We start from the raw sequence: 17,600 nt of genomic DNA, 5'->3' as shown, positions 1-17,600 counted from the left end.
TTCATTGTGGATTTCTCACCCCTGACAGCATTAATTGCACTTCCCATATCATTTTGGTTTCATTTTTGCATTTTACTATTTGCTCCCATAGCATTTTTGGGCTCAACTCTAGTACCATTCATTAGTGACTGCTTTATATTGTAGATTGTGTAATTTTGAGAATAGAAAGCCTATTTTATTTGTATTTGTATTCTCTTGCAGTAACACACAAGTGCTTAGCACATCATAGACACTAAATAAATGTTCTTTGCATTGAAAAGTCAGGGGCAAATATAAACCCAGTAGAAAATATATAATGAGATACTAAGTATGTTTTTGGCCAAATTACAATGGGGAGTATTCACTACTTTTCTGAGCTACAGAAACCTTTATCCAATTGCCTATACAAAATCCTCTTGGCTATCTCAAAGGTACCTCACACTGAACTCATTAATATCTCCCTGGGCACTCTCAATTGGTCCTTTTCCAATCTTCCCTATTTCTGTGAAGAGCACCATGGTTCATGTAATTGTACTAAACAGAAATCTAGGGTTAATTTTTGATAACTCTCTCCCTCTCCCATCATGTTATATCCTCTTGGTTTTGCTTCTCAAATGTCTTTCAATTTCCGTCTCTAAAGCCACTACCCTCTTGCAGGGGTCCATTGGCTCCCACCTGGAATACTGTGACAGTCTTCACTGGTCTCCCTGCATTTCCCTCTGCACCTTCCAATCCATTCCAAAATACAAATCACATGCTACCTATAACTTTCAACCTTTTAATCACTTCCCACCATTCCTGGGAAAGAATGAAACCTCTCTACAGATTTTAAGACCTTGCATGGTCTTGTCTAGCAGTAGGCAAACTTTTTCCATAAAGGGTGTAACAGTAAATATTGCAGGCTCTTGGGGTCAGGCAGCCTCTGTTGGAACTACTCACCTCTGCCATTGTAACTCAAAAGCAGCCATAGACAATACAGAAACAAATGAGCATGCCTGCATTCCAATGAGACTTTATTCATAAAAATAGACAGCAGGCTGGATCTAACCTGGTGGCCACAGTTTGTGGACCTCTGGCCTAATCCATGCCTCCAGCTTTGTCTCTCTCAACTTTCCCCTCTGCCCTCTGTGCTCCAACCACACTGGACTTTTGCTTCCATGATTTCACCCCTCCTGCCACAGGCCTTTGCTCAGGCTGGTCGTCTGTCTGTCACGCTTCCATTCTCCTTCTCCTTTCCTTTACCAACTTAACTTCGACTTTTCCTTCAAGTCTCACCTAGCTATGACCTCTTCAGGGGAACATGTCTTGACACTCCAACTAAGTGAAGATGCCAGCTCAATGCTCTAAAACCATTCCAGCCTTTCCCTTCACAGAACTCATTGCAATTTGTAAATACATAGGTATTTGTGGGGTTGTTTCAGTCTGACCTTTTCCACTCGACTGTCAGTTCCATAAAGTCAAGTCTTCATCATTTGGCCCAGTATCTTCCGGATACAGTACCTGACACAGAGTAGGGATTGTTGATGAAAGAATAAATAGGTGAAAAAACACCAAAGACTGAATGCATGGATACAAAAAAGGGATAGATGAAGTACTGAATGTGGTTGCTGTATTAAGGTAGAAATTGGACATTGTTACCAACTTTCCCAGGAGAACTGTGTCACTATATCTCAAAATGCTTATAAATGTACATATCATTTGACTTAGCCATTCTACTTATTGGAATTTCCTTAAGGAAACAGCCATAGATGTATATAAAGATTTACATACAGATATTTTCCTCATACCATAATAACCAACTAATTGAAACACATCATAAATCTTCTAAATGTCCAAAAAGTTATAGAAAATAAGTTAAGTAAATTCATCCATTGAAGCCATTTACTATGCAGATGTTAGTAATAATCTTTTAAAATCATGTTCATGGAGCACAGAGGATTTTTAGGGCAGTTAAACTATTCTGTAAGATACCAAAATAGTGGATATGTGTCATTATACATTCATTCAAACCCATAGAATGTACAGCACCAACAGTGAACTCTAATGTAAACTGTGGACATTGAGTGGCAATGATATGTCAATGTAGGTTTACCAATTATAGCAAATTTACCACTCTAGTTGGGGGATATTGATAATAGGGGAGGCTGTGTGTGTGTGAGGACAAGACATACATTGGAACTGTCTGTATCTTGCATTCAATTTTGCTGTAAACCTAAAATTTCTCTAAAAATAAAGTCTATTAAAACATATAATAAAAAATAAGAATAAATCATATTTAATGATTTGAAAAAAATGATCATAATATATCATTCAGTCAAGGCTGACTATATAGTTCACAGGGCCCAGTGGAAAATGAAAATGAGGGGCCCCTAAACAGAAAGAAGTATCTTTCCTTTCTTTTGTGGTCTCTCATTTGACTTGACATGAAATTCTTAATTTGCTATTTAATGTTGTTAGTAAATAAAATTTTAAAATTTAATTTATTAGCATGAATTGTACCGTTCATCTTTCTGTTGTGTGGTGCAAGTTTAAAATGTAAATAAAACCATTTCTTTTTTAGAATCACCAAAATTATACAATTTCTACTTTGAAGTTCTCATATACATATGTATTTCTCTCTTGCCAGAACATGGAAATGAGTTCACAAAGTAAACTCAACTGTTTTTATTTCACTTCTTGATGTAGCCACAGTCTACCAGCACTCTCTGCCTTTGGCTTACTGATAAGTAAGGAAGAACTGAGAGGAAAGGAATTACAGGTTGCCTTATTTTTCCTTCTATGTCATCATTTCAAGTGCTTGGCTAATACAGGGAGGTAACCTGTGTAAGAAAGAATATGATAAGTTTTCTTGGTCCTTCATGTTTCTTAAAACACCATTGTCTTCTCTCTGCATTAGAAGCAAGCTCTGGTTCAAGTGGAAAGCACAGTCCCTCAGGATGGTGAGCATTCAGTTATAGGTATAACATGCTTACCTCATGCTTGCTTTCAGTCTCACAAAGTCCCTTGCGTTGTGGACCCATCGGAATTCTGTGCTTATGAAGCACTGTGAACACTATACGCAAATGAGGCATCAAGAACAGGAGCCACCCATATTGCATGCATCTCCTCCACTCCCGTTGGACTTCACTTACAACACACAGGCTCAAAGATAAAACTAAGTATTTCATGATGGCAACAGCAGAGCATTAAACTAAGCACAGGCCACATGCTCATGAAGTCAGCCTGAGTTAAATGGAAAATAATACAGTTTGATTTCATTTTTGCTTTGAAAACACACACATACGCACATAAACACACACACACGAATGCACACAGGAGATTTTAAAGACTGGAAGGATATACACTGAAATATCAATATTAGCTATTTCCAGGTTTTATAAATGACTTCTATTTTTTTGCTTTGTGTTCTGCTGTGCTTTCTACAATAAACCTGTAGTAAACCTGTCTACTTGTAATAATAAAAAATAGTTTGTTTATAAGACTGTTGCTTGGGAAGCCATCCCTTTATGCAGTTACAGTAAAAAGAATGTCAGATGGCCGAACAGGCCCTCCTCAACGTGCATCCTCAGGGCAAGCCAATTTCATTTCATTTCACCACGTGGAAGCGCTCTTTTTCCCCAACCCCACCAGGATGGCGAGAGAGGGTGCCAGATGGTGGAGTGGCTTTGTAGTCCTTTTAAGATAGCTTCATCTATTGTTGGGACAGTTTAAGCACTCAAAATTGTGTCACCTTCTAGTCTTTGCCAATAATATTATTATTTGATATGGAAACGATGCATACCATTAAAATGGTAATTTGATTTTTAAATATGCTTCAGCAGCCAGCGTGCCCTGACTGAAGTATTTATCTAGTTTTTCCAAACCCTTTCTTCTTGAGCCACAGTAAGCGAGCTGCATGGATTAAGTTCAAGTGTGTGATATATCTTCTTCATTCTTTTTTTTTTTTTTTTTTTTTTTTTTTGATGAATGGGACAGGTTTGGCAAATATTCCTTCCCTAGAGGAAGCCAGGAAGTGAACTCTGGTTGTTCAGATTTTACTACCTGCCATACTGTCTTATTCATCAGGTATATCCAAGGCACCTCTCATAACTTGCAATATAGTAGATGCTCAGTAAATCTCTATTAAATGAACAAATGGTGTGGCTTGCAAAAATGAATAAAGTCAGTAATTCACTTAGAAAGCACACTTATCTAAAATTTCTCCATTACAGTCCCAGAGGCAGAATGAATTTAATTAGAGACAACATAGAAAATGACATACATGGTGGCATCTGAGCAATAGGGCCACTCAACTCAAAAATTTTCTACCAAGGTGCCTAGAATTCCACCAAAAGATATGCATTCCTTTGGGTTAAATCACTTCTGAAGTCTCCTTCTGAAATTCAAAATCCGCAGGAGAAAACACCATATTAACCCTTTATTCTCCGGTACAGTTGAGCTGACTAGTTAACTAGTGTTTACTTAGGACACTAGAGAGTGAGGTCTGTGACTATATCTGAATGAGAAGGAGGGGTCAGGCATCCATGGTGGTGCTATACAAGGCAGATGTATATATAATCTAGGATAGCCAGAAAGTAGCACGAACACTCTGTGGGGCTAGAAAAGAGAAAGGGGGAAGTTAATTAAGGAGCCGTATGAAGAAAGAAAGATGTGAGGAAAAGAGAGATTAAGTGAATTTAAATAAATTTCACCTATTTAAAATTTTCCCTTGGGCTGGTTTTCCTTTCTATTAATTCCTTCTGGTGATGCCCCAGTGCTGGCTGGCCATTCACAAAGCTCCTGGCCTCTTAAGTAAATGCATCCCATTTATTCTGTGTTTAGTGTCTGAAAGGAATGGGGGAAGAGGTTGATAATGGGATGGTTAAAGGAATTAAGCACTTGTAGAGTTTTAACCCAGACCATCAAAATGCAGTCTTGATCTAGGCATTCAAAGTGGGTATTAAGTTCAAGATCTGACTCTGGAGATTTCCAGAATGAAACAAGAGGGAAAATGGGACAGCAGAGAACAGAACTAAATGAAATGGATTGGAATTGAAAGGAGTGGTGTTCAATTCCTATAAGGAGAATATAAAATTTCAGCCATGTCACTAGCTCACGATCTCATCAGTTAGTTGAAAGAAGTATCTTTGAGAATAAATCTTAGAGAATCCATTAAAAAAAAAAAGAAGATGATGAATTAGCTGTATAAAAGATTTAGGTTCAGGAAAATCTAGGTTATTAATGGATGTTGGCCATAGGGAGATTAAATAATGTTCTTCTCCTTCAATTTGTGTTTGTTTAATGCAGAAGTTGGCTGGGCAGCATTACTAAGCCTTCGTGATAAAGAGAAGTTTGAATTCCAAGAAACGTGTCACCCATCTTCTCCAGTCCATGTTCCTGCCAACCCTAGTTCAGCATCCAAATTTGTGAGAGGTGAAAAAAAATGAAAAGTATGAAAACGTGATGTAATTTTCTACCTTAATTATGAAAAGGTTGCTTTACTCTCCTTCCTTTCTACATTGTGAGCCTTTAGGGAGGAGTAAGACATTTTCAACCTGCTTACCCAAGTCATTATCAGAGTAGATTAGAGCTAGCAACTTTGCATGCAAATGGACCAACTTGACAAAAAAAAAAAAAAAAAATTGGAATTTAGACAGCAACAAATAAACTGTATTGAAGGCTAATTTCAATGCTTTGCCCTTGCACTGATGGAGCTGAAACTAGGACAGAGTTATTGAGTTGTTTAGCTGCATTCTCTCTCCTTTAGGACTTATTATACACGACTCCTCTCTCTCAATCCTCATCTGCCCTCCATGCACAAACACACGTGCCCCAGCACAGATTCTCTGTTTACTTAAAGCTAACAGTTACCATCACCCCACAGATGTCATATGATCAAATAATTCTGCTTATGACTTCAGGGCACAGCCAGACACCATAGGGTACTTGCTGGAACAAGCCATCTCTTAGTCACATATTTCTCACCTGCATGCCTTTCAGAAAATGCCCCAGGCATTTATTTTCCAGATGAATTATATCTGTCATTCTCACCAATTTCTTTCTATATCCCCTCAACTCTCGCCAACTTCTTGTCTACATCTCTGAAGACAGCTTGTAGCAAAAATGCACAGCCAGCAAAGTTTGCCTTTGGGCTATCTTGTTTGTTCCTCCACCATGTCCCCATTCTTGGTGTCCTCTCAATCCTTCCAATCTACAAATATGGAATATCTTTTCCTTTTGTGTGTGTGTCCTCTTCAATTTCATTCATTGGTGTTTTATAGTTTTCATTCCAAGATCTTTCACTTCTTCAGTTGTTTTTCCTACTTATTTTTTTGTAGCTATTGTACATTAGCACACTTTCTGGGTTTCTTTTTCAGGTTGTTCACTGTTGGCATATAAGAAGTCTATTGATTTTGTATGTTGATTTTGTATCCTGCAACTTTACTTAACTGTTTATCTGTTATAAGAGTTTTCTGATGAAGTCTTAAGGTTTTCCCATATAGAAGATCACATCATCTTCAAAGATGATTTGACTTTCTTATTTTCCATTTGAATGCCCTTTAGACTGAATATGACCAGTTGCAGTAAGTTTAAGCCAGTTTTCAACTGGCCAAAACTGGTTTTGCATAGCTATGACAGGCCACAACCAGTTTAGACTGGTTCTGACCATAGCTATGACAGGCCACAACCAGTTTAGACTGGTTCTGACCATCTGTAATTGGTTTCGGCTGGTTTGGGCCAACCTCAACCAGTTCATACCAGTTCTGCCAGGTTATGGCTGGTTCTGATAGGCTTAGGCCAATTACACCTGGTCACAACTGGTTTAGACTAGTTATGACTGCCACAGCCACTTTAGACTGGCTATGGCTGGCCTCAACCAGTTTTGCCCAGCTTTGTCTGCCTATACTTGGTTTACACCAGTTCAGACTGATTATGGCCAGTTCCAACCAAATCAGTCCTGTTTCAACTGGCCACAACCACGTTAGACCTTCTCTTATGAGGTGCAATTAGTTTAGTATCATACGGAACTGGGAAAACCTGAGATACGGAACAAGCCAAAAATGCCCACTTTCACTACTTTTTTTCAACATAGTACTGTAAGTCCTAGCCAGAGCAATTGGATAAGAAAAAGACATAAATGGCGTATAAACTGGAAATAATAAAGTCAAATTATTCTTGATTGAAGATTACATTATCTTATATATGGACAAACCTAAAGACTCCATAAAAAAATTCTCATAACAGATAAACAAATTTAGTAAAACTGCAAGATAAAAAATCAACATACAAAAATCAATAGCCTTCCTATATGCCAACAGTGAACAATCTGAAAAAGAAAACCAAGAAAGCGCTCTAATGTACAATAGCTACGAAAAAGAAGTAGGAATCAATTCAACCAAAGAGATGAAAAATCTCTAGAATGAAAACTATAAAACACCAATGAAAGAAATTGAAGGGGACACACACACAAAAAAAGGGAAAGATATTCCATGTTTACGTATTGGAAGAATCAATATTGTTAAATGTTCATATTACTCAAAGTGTTCTACAGATTCAGTGCAATCCCCATCAAAATATCAGTAATATTCCTCACAGAAATAGAAACAATAATCCTAAAACTAATACGGAGCCACAAAAGACCCATAATAGCCAAAGCATTCTTAAGTAAAAAGAACAAAGTTGGAGGCATCACACTACCAGACTTCAAAATGTACTATAAAGTTATAGTAGCCAAAACAGCATGGTAGTGGCATAAAAAAATAAACATAGAGGTCCCGGCGCCACTTGGCCCAGAGGGACCGGTCCACGGCCTGGACCGCCGGGACCGCCCGGCCCGGTCCGGCCTCTGCCTGCGCCTCCCCGCGCCGCCTTGCGCCCAGCCCGCGCGTCCGGGCCGAGCAGCCAGGTGCGGCGGGTAGTGGATGCCGTGGGCGGGGCCCAAGGGAGCGGACGGGAGCAAGGGGCGCGGGGCTGGACCCCGGGACACCCCATCCCGCGCCCCCGCCGCCTGTAGGCCCCGCCTAGCACCGACCTGCGCCCTCCCGCACCCCGCGCGCTCGGCGCCGGTGGGGGCTTCTTAGGTGACCGCGGGGCGGGGGTCCCGGGCTGGGCCCTCCCGACTGACAGCAGCGCCCGTGCCCCGCGCCGGACTAGGGGCCGAGGCCGGGGCCAGGGTTGGCCGGAGCGCGGAGGGTGGGGGAGGAGAGGCAGGCCGCCCAGCCTACGGGTACCCGGTTCCAGCGCGCGCGGGAGGCTTGCAGAGGCGGCCGGAGGCCTAGTGACGGGCGCGCGGCGCGGACCCCGGAAGCCCACTTGTCAGAGTTACCGGTCAGCTGGGCCGGCGCCGCCGGGGTCTGGGGTGGTCCCATGAGTCTGCACGTTGCTCCGGGACCCAGGGGCTGCGCCCAGAAAAGTCATTTTTCTTCTTTGGGAGGGTGATCATTTATAGCATTGATTTCCCAGATCTGGTAACATGGCAAAAGTTGCCGGTCTAATTGAAGCCAACGGAGAACTCAAGGTCTTCATAGACCAGAACCTTAGTCCCGGAAAAGGCATTGGTGTCCCTCGTGGCCGTTCACCCCTCCATCGTCAACCCGCTCGGGAAGCAGCTCTTGCCGAAAACCTTTGGACAGTCCAATGTCAGCATTGTCCGGCAAGTGGTAACCGGTACGCCTCAGAGACCGGCAGCGTCAAACGCCCTCGTGATAGGTAGCCCACACACCGCCAGCACTCACTTTGCCTCTCAGAACCAACCTTCCGACTCCTCACCTTGGTCTGCGGGGAAGCGCAACAGGAAAGGAGAGAAGAATGGCAAGCCCTGTAGCATTTCTCCAGGAAGGTCTGAGACAAGGTGCAGTGGAAAATGACCACTTCCTACCACGAAGTGGCGGACGAGCTGGTAGTGGAATTCAGTGCTGCCGGCAACCACATCTTACCAAGCGAGTCAGCTTATGACCAGAGGAACATCGACGGCGCGTCTACGATGCCTTAAACGTGCTGATGGCCATGAACATCTCCAAGGAGAAGAAGGAGATCAAGTGAGTTCGTCTGCCCGCCAACTCGGCTCGGGAATGTCAGAACTGAGAGGTGGAAAGACAGAGGAGACTTGACAGAATAAAACAGAAAATCTCAATTTCAGGAACTTATTCGACAGCAAATTGCCTTCAAGGACCTGGTGAAGAGAGAAACCAGCACGTGGAGCAGCAGGTCAGCCGGCCAACGACGCCCAGCTCGCTCATCCACCTGCCCTTCATCATTGTTAACACCAGCAAGAAGACCGTCATCGACTGCAGCATCTGCAACGACAAATTCGAGTATCTGTTTAATTTTGACAACACATCTGAAATCTACGATGACACAGAAGTGCTGAAGCGGATGAGCATGGCTTGTGGGCTGGAGTCCGGGAGCTGCTCTGCCGAAGGCCTTAAAATGGCCAGAAGCCTGGTCCCAAAGGCCCTGGAGCCGTACGTGACAGAAATGGCTCAGGGACCTGTCGGAGGCGTGTTCATCACGACGGCACGTTCCATGTCTAACGGCAAGAAGCTCTCTGCCAGTGACCTGACCAACGGTGCGGATGAGATACTGGCCACAAGCTCCAATCTCAGTACAATGGCTCCCGGGTGGAGACCCCGGTGTCCTACGTCGGGAAGGATGACGAGGACGACGACTTCAACGAGAACAACAAGGACGACTGACGTCCTCTCCACTTCACATTCAGCTTCAGGAAAACGTTTAGGGAAAAGAAACTTTTTTTTTTTTAATGTGGGTTTTCTGTTTCCTTTTGGCCTACTCCTAAGAAAATATTGGTAAGCCATTGAATTTAGATATGCACCTCCGATAAGCAAGGATTGTTTACCGTGGGAGTAGGACGTGCTGTGGATGTATGTTTTGATACTAGTGTGCTGATGCCGAGAGTTTATTTACTTTTTAGGATTTTGTGTTTTCATTTTCTGTTTTTCTTTGAGTGCAGACTTAATTTCTGCCCCTTAACAGTTTTTGCGGAGTTTGCTGAAGAAATTGTATTTCATCCACATACATGAAAATAAAACGCCCTCCTGTTGTGGATGGTGAGCACCGAATGCCGTTTACTCGTCGTGAGTTTGGACAGCACCCACGCTGGCTGATAGCAAGACTCTGCCGAATTGTCCATTTGTTCAGTGGTACGGTGTCCAAGAGCCCCAAGCAAACAGCAGAATTCGACTTTCTAAACAATAAACACCATCAACCTTACTGACTTTATTCTCCCTTAAATTATATTGACTGTTGTGATTCCATCAAGTTTATACACTCTTTTATCTCCCTATTTTGCAGCAACAAATTGCAAAGTGCTTTTGTTTGTTTTTGTTTGGTTTGGTTAAAGCTTATTGCCACGCTGGTGTGGCTATGGAGACTGTCTGGAAGGCTTGGAATGGTTTATTGCTTATGGTAAAACTTGCCTGATTTCTTACAGGCAGCGTTTGGAAACCTTTTATTATATAGTTGTTTACATACTTACAAGTCTATCATTTAAAGACATGTACTGAAACAAATGTTGTATTTGTTTCATAAGCATCTTCCTGTAATCTATTACAAAATTGAAATTAAATATAGGGAATGTTTTAACAATTTTTAACTCAAAATTAGTCATTTTTAATAGTTCTTTTTTTATCAAAAGAAAAAAGGAATTTAAGGACAGGCGGTAGTCTTTTAAAATTTATTCACAAAATCCATTAACTGCACGGTTGCTATTAGCTGCCTGTTCTAAAATGAGTCTTTTTATTGAAACAAACTTTTCTGTAATATTTTATGGAATATAAAGAGACTTTAATTGTTTGACTTGTTTAACTTGGCACTGTTGGTTTTTATTAACGAAATGTGCATGGGCATCTAAAAAAGATAAAAAAAATAAACATAGAGAACCCAGAAATAAATTCACAAATATACTGTTAACTCATTTTCAACAAAGGCATCAATAATATACATTGGGAAAAGGATAGTCTCTTCAATGAATAGTACTGGGAAAACTGGATATGCTTATGCAGAAGAATGAAACTAGACTCCTATTTCTTGCCATATAAACAAATCAAAATGGATTAAGGATGTAAATTTAAGATCTAAAACTGTGCGACTACTAGAAAAAAACATTGGAGAAACACTCCAGAATATTGTTCTGGACACAGATTTCTGGAGTAAGACCTCAAAAACACAGGCAACAAAAGCAAAATTTGACAAATGGAATCACATCAAGCAAAAAAGCTTCTGCACAGGGAAGAAACAACAAAGCCAGTTTCAACTGCTTTAAACATTGAACAAGGACTTGAGTAGCCATTTCTGCAAAAACAATTTATAAATGTCCAAGAAGCACATGAAAATATGTTCAGCGTCATTACTCACAAGGTATAGGCAAATCAAAACCACAATTCACAAAAGTTTATTTTTAATTTGAGGACCTCCAATAATCTATGGTTTGCTGTTCATCATGTGCTGCTACTGTTCTATGAACAGTCATGAGCAGTCAGCACTGGACACTGCTGTTTACCCCTGGACACTGCCCATCATAACCAGTTGAAGCCAGACATAATGAGTCAAAACCAGGAGAAACTAGCTAAAAGCTAATCTAAACTGGCCAAGATCGGCTTCAACCAGTTGTGACTGGCCCCAGCCTGTTTATACCAGTTCTTTCTGGTCTAGGCTATTTCCAACTGATTTAGATGAGTTTTAACTGGCCACAAATGATTTAGACTGACTATAACTGGCTACAATCTGTTTAGGCTGGTTTCTTCTGGCCACAATTAGTTTGGATTGGTTATGACTGACCATGACATGTTTAGACAGATTGAACATGGAACAACTGGTTTAGGCTGGTTTATACCAGCCACAGTTAATTTTGGCCATTTCTGACTGGTCTTGGTCTGTTACAAATGGTTTAGACCAGTTTTGACTGTCCCAAACCAGTTTGGACCTATTATGACCAGCCACAACTGATTTAGACTGGTTTTAATAGGGTATAACTGGTTTAGGCCAATTTTCAGTGGCCACAGTTTGTTTCTGTGTTTCTCACTGGTCGTGGTTTTTCACAACCAGTTTTGACTGATTTCAATAGGTCACAATGAGTTGAAACCAGTTCTGGCTGGCTGCAGACAATTTAAGCTGGTTGTGGCTGGTCACAACTTATTTTAATTGGCCACAACTGTTTTAGGACATCTATGCCCAGCCTCAGTTTTGACTCATTAGTCATTTTGACCAGCTGCAATTAGTTTATGCCTATTCTGACTGGTCATGGCTGATTCTGACCTCTTTAGACTAGTTTCAACCAGTTTAGGCTGCCTCTGATCAGCTGCAATTGGTTCTGGCTGATTTTGACCTGCCATAATTTGCCTGAACCAGCTATGATTGGCTGTGACTGGTTTAAACCCTGCCTAGACCATCCACAACCAGTTTTGGTGGGTTTCAATCAGTCATTGATGATTCTAACCAATTTCAACTGGCCACAACTGCTTTAGACCACTTTTGACCAGCTGCAAAATATTGATGCTGGTTTCAGCTAGGCTCAACTGTGACTTGTTACAACCAGTTTCAACTGGTTCTGATTGATCATGGCAGGCTCTTACCATTTTGACTGGTTATAATTAGCCACAAATGGTTTAGACCAGTTCTGACTGTCTGCAGCTGGTTTAGGCCAGTATTAAGTGGCCCACAACACCAGTTTCTAATGGTTATTGAAAGGCATGACCAGTTTAGAGTGGTTTGAACTGGGCACAACAGATTTATGCTGGTTCTGATCCATTACTGCCTGTTCCAATTTGTTTTGACCAATTGTAATGGGTCACAGCTGGTTTACATTGGCTATGGCCGAACCTAACTGGTTTCAACTGATTTTGACCAGCTACAATCAGTCTATGCTGGTTCTGACTAGTCATGGATGGTCCCCATCAATTTGGAGTAGTTTCAACTGATTGCAATCAGTTTAAATTTAGGCTGTGATGGCCCAACTAGTTTAGGCCAGTATTGACTGGCCACAGCTGGTTTGGATTGGCCTTTTCAAAACCTGATCTGGAAAGGACCCATGCTGTTTAATTATTCATTAGTGTGATTGCTTTTATCTCAGACATTTGGATTTTAAGCCCAATGAGAAGTCTTCCCTTTGTACCCTCAAGGACCTTTCTAGTGCTAGTGATGGGATGGAGAGGAGAGGTTCTCTGGGACTCTGAATTATACCTCCCTGGGTAAGTTTCTCCAGGTATGGTGTGAGGACCCTGAGCATCAAAATCACCTAACACACTGATTAAATAAGCAACTGGACTGCTTCTCCCCTGCCAACCCCCAAACATTACTGAATAGGACTTGTTGGGGTGAGCACAGAAATCTATCATTAAGACCTCCTGATGATACTGAAGCCCAACAAGGTCTGTAAACTTATCCTGGGACAATCACTGTAAAACACTGTGCTTGCCTAGCTCTTTAACTCCCTTCTTGGTTACCCAGCCCTATTTCCACATTTTCCAAATGTGAAATTGTCCCAGAGCCACTGTGTGACTTACCAAAGATCACACAATTGGTTAGCCCAAGAGAGAGCACTGGAAGGCGAGCTTTCAGATTCCAAAACCAGGATTTTGCACCTCAAACTTAGTTTAGGGAGAGTGACATAAACCAAGAGGGTATTTATAATAAAATGACTGTCGAAACTGCCTAAACACAGAACCATATCTTTCAAACATGCTTCAAATTATCATTTAGCACATGTCCAAATGATCAGAAAAATTTCTCAGACCTCCCATGGAGACTTCAGGGAGATATTCTAACTTTCCATAAAGTATTGAGAAACTCTACAAAACTCCTTCATTCCCTGCTACTATTCCTATGATTGAGCACATCACATCAAGGCTACATCTCTGAGCCTCTTAATATTAGAAATCCCTTTACTTTTACCTATATGATAGTATTTAGTTGGGACAGTGGAATTTGAACGTAATCAAGACCAGAAAAAGAAGCAACATGAGCTGCCTTGGTAAAGAAGTCAAGATTATGGACTTCAAAGTTCCTGAAAGAGATTGTTTCAAGCCAGAAGAGGCCAGGATGAACTACAGGAGTAGAAAAAGATTTTGGAAACAAAGATTATGTCACTGATGACTACAAAGGTCATGCTTATGATGATTTCTGATCATCATAAATGGGGATGACCTATTTATAGATAACAGGATGCTAACTTCTGTTGGTAAGAAGAGTTCAATCCTCTTTTGAGTCTGACTTGCTTGACCTAACCCGTCTAAGACACTGCACAGGAACTTTCAATAACTATGATTCAAGGCTATATATTTTAACTTTGAATCTTCCAACTTTTAGAAAGTCTATTATGGTACCGAAACCAGAAGTGATCCACTGGAGAAAAATAGAAAACAAGGACAGGATAGCAGAAACTAAATTGATTAAAACTCATAGGGTTGAGTTGAGAAAAGGAAAAGGACATTTCATTCACTTAATGAGAAATTGTATTGAGGAGTAGGTTTGGGGATTTGGTTTTTGTTTTCTGTACCATGCAGAGAGCATTTTCCACCCCCAAAGGATTTTACTCCTTGCGAATTCTAATCATTCCCCAAAGGACAATTTTCTTTGACTAAATAAGGTTTCTCGGTTGTAATGAACTGTAAAAGAGACTTATAAGCTCTTCCTCACTTATAAAACCATCACAGACGAAAAACAATTAGAAGAATCTTGCTTCTTTAGCCTGCAGAAAGTGGAGCAAGAATCTCCAACCTGGGGTAGGTTTTAAAGTCCAAATCAGGAATATTGGGCTTCAAGGCCTAAGGAAGGATTGAGGTCAGACAGGATGGATGCCTCATCAATGTTCTTCCTGCATGTGAGAGTTCCAGCCTAGCCCATGAACCCTTGAGAAAGAACTCTGAATCACTAAAGCACCTCTCATTTGAAGAATATGTGTTCTGTGAGATAATATTAACTTGCCAAATCTGCCTTTCCAAAGGAAGAAACGTGACCCATTTATAAATGTTGAGTTAGAAACTCCATGCAGAATTAAGTGACCTCTGGAAGTTGTCTACCAGAGTGTGGGTTCTACAGATATTTCTTCAAAGACTAAAAAGGCTTATTTCTCTTCAAAAACCTCAGCTGATTTCCCACAGCTGGCCTCAGAAGCATGCAGGAGGCTCTGGCTCTTTCATCTGGGCAAGGCTGGCAGAGGAAGGAGGAACCTTCTTCTTTTGTAGGCAGATTATGAGAATAAATTATCACTCATGCTCCTTAGATATCTATATGGAAATAGGTGCACAGACACCTGATTTAGAAAGGGTTAGAGTATTTATAACAAGTCTTTCCAAGCCTGGGAAACAGAATACAATCTCTGAACAAATGGGAACTATAAAGAAATATTATTAAGCTAAACATGTATTCATATTCAGGGACAGACTTACCTCTCTCTGTTTAGATCATTTCCAAATTAAGAACAATTCCAAGCAAACCCCCACCACCTCACATGAATTCTAGTAGACAAATAGCTGTGTCTCCACAATACCAGGAATATTGGAGACAGGCGAATGTTGCATGTCCAGTTTGAAGGGTGATTATACGAATTGGGTCACTCTTGTCATACCCAACTAAATCAGAGTCAAGAAGCCAGGGTGGGAAAGCACTTGGGTCACATAACACTGTGCAAAGAATTTAATTTTTTGCAAGCCTAGCTGCCGAAACTAACTGCTGTAACTCTAAAACCAGTTAGATCCAATAGCTGCTGAAACAGCCTGCCACAACTCTTAAGACTAGATTTTACCTACCACCGTCACCCACCAATCAGAGCTTACCATCTCCTAAAACTCTACCAGTGCCAAGAAACTTTCTTTCAAAACAGTAAATAACATTTCCCTTTCTAATAACCCCCTCTACTTTCTCTTTGCTCTTCAGACGCACCAAAGAGCACCCAGTCTCTAGGTATGTCTCGAATCACTATTCTGTGATTCTAAAAATACAATGTTAAGTTTAGAGATCCACCTTTATATTTTATTTTGACTTCAACACAGTGTATTATAGGTTGCCAAAAATCTGTATATTTAGAATGATCTAGATAACAAGCTCTATTTTTCCTTTTTATGTTCTTTTTCCAAACTCCCTAAAATGACACTTAGTGAAAGTACATGAAAAACTAACTGTAAAGCACCCTGCAAATATAGAATGTCATAATTGCTGAGATCTCATTGCTCTTAAAAATTGATAGAAATCCTTTCAGAAACATTTTCAGTAAGAAATACCTTCTTGACTATAAATCATTAATGCTGTATATTTCTCTCCCACCCCTCCACTCTGAATGCTACAGAAGAAGCTTAAAAACAAGAGAAAATAACAATAAATGATATTACAACATTGTTTTGAAATAAGAATTGGTAGTATAGGGCAGGGGAGAAACAGATGGGAAAGAAAAGTACCCTGAGAGGATTATTTTTGTTTAAATAAGTTCATAATATGTGAAATGCACGATGGAAACTGACAGGGGAAGTGGAAGATCATTGTTTGAATAGCATCAATATAAACACAGATGCAAAAGAAATTGGCTTGGGAGATGGAAAAGCCTAGCTTGAATAATGTTGCTATACTAATAAAAACCATAAAAAGAGGAAAATATACAGAGTGGGTGATTATTTCTGTGATGCCTGAAGATGCACCTTTCCACTGATATCAAGGGGAAAGGAAAATATGTCTTAGCTATGCCTTCGTTGGCTATTTTTGCTACAGTTCATAATTCTTCTAGGTTTCACCAGGTCACGATTTGTCTATCTACTGGGTTGTATGCTAAGCAGACCTCTATCTCAGAATGAAAGAGGCTGCATATGGGTCAGTCCTGGGGAATATAAAATATGGAGATGTGAAGCATGAATAAGTCCAACCCAAATCCCAGCCCTTGTTGACATTCACACTGTTTAATGGGAACCACAAAAATGTTTAGGGCAGACAGAGGACAAGGACAGCCATCCTCACTCCTACTCACTGCCTACCCACTCCTACTGTGCTCTAGGGAGCCCCTTCTGTGCCTCTCTTTCTTCACTACCTGCCTATGTTATCCTGGGGAGAGAGAAAGATATTTGTTAGTCGTATGGTAATATTTATCAAGTATATCAGTAGAAAGAGCAACTGCTCCCCACTCAAACTTTTTAGTATTCCACTGGCTTGGCTGGAAATCTTTGGATTGCATTCATAAAAAGTAACCGTGGATAACAACAATAATAATAATGACAGCCAGTTTGTATTAAGGACAATATACCTGGCAGGCATTGTGGAATGTGCATTATCTACATCATCTCTTGTAATCCTCACAACAGCCTGTGAAGTAGGCCAATTACTCCCATTTTGCTGATAGGAAAAATGAGGTTCCAAGAGGTTTAATAAATTAATGAAAGTGGCACAGCTATTAAGAGGAGCTGGATACAGGTCTCCCAAAGTTTAGGCTGGCTGCCTTGACTCAATATTCATGGTTAATCTTACATGCATTACATTACTTGAGGGACGTGGGCAAAGTTCACCCTAACCCCAATCTCCATTTTAGAGTTTCCTGAAATGTCATCATTAATAATTCAGCATTTTGTATTAAGCATTGCTCACTTCTTGCAGGGCTTATCTTGCAAGGGACCAATGTAAAAAAAAAAATACCCATCTACTTTCCT

General features: G+C 40.7%; 1 pseudogene; it reads left to right on the top strand.

Moving 5' to 3' along the window:
* The first annotated feature begins 8,431 nt into the window (after positions 1 to 8,431).
* LOC129007432 (transcription factor Dp-1-like) lies at positions 8,432 to 9,653 on the top strand (annotated as a pseudogene).
* Positions 9,654 to 17,600: the final 7,947 nt, after the last annotated feature.

Source organism: Pongo pygmaeus, chromosome 1 (assembly GCF_028885625.2).
Source record: "Pongo pygmaeus isolate AG05252 chromosome 1, NHGRI_mPonPyg2-v2.0_pri, whole genome shotgun sequence".
Classification (NCBI taxonomy): Eukaryota; Metazoa; Chordata; class Mammalia; order Primates; family Hominidae; genus Pongo; species Pongo pygmaeus.
The sequence above is the reverse complement of the archived record's forward strand: the minus strand, read 5'-3'. Positions and strand labels throughout refer to the sequence as shown.